A 219-nucleotide genomic window follows, 5' to 3' on the forward strand; every position below is an offset into this window, starting at 1 on the left:
TTACTGATTTGTACCGACCCGAAAAAATTCTAAGTGTCAGTGGTTACTGATTTATACCAACCCGAAAATATTCTAAGTGTCGGTGGTTACTGATTTATACCAACCCGAAAATATTCTAAGTGTCAGTGGTTACTGATTTATACCAACTCGAAAAAATTCTAAGTGTCAGTGGTTACTGATTTATACCAACTCGAAAATATTCTAAGTGTCAGTGGTTAC

This window comes from Chiloscyllium punctatum, unplaced genomic scaffold, assembly GCF_047496795.1.
Source record: "Chiloscyllium punctatum isolate Juve2018m unplaced genomic scaffold, sChiPun1.3 scaffold_1458, whole genome shotgun sequence".
NCBI classification, from domain to species: domain Eukaryota; kingdom Metazoa; phylum Chordata; class Chondrichthyes; order Orectolobiformes; family Hemiscylliidae; genus Chiloscyllium; species Chiloscyllium punctatum.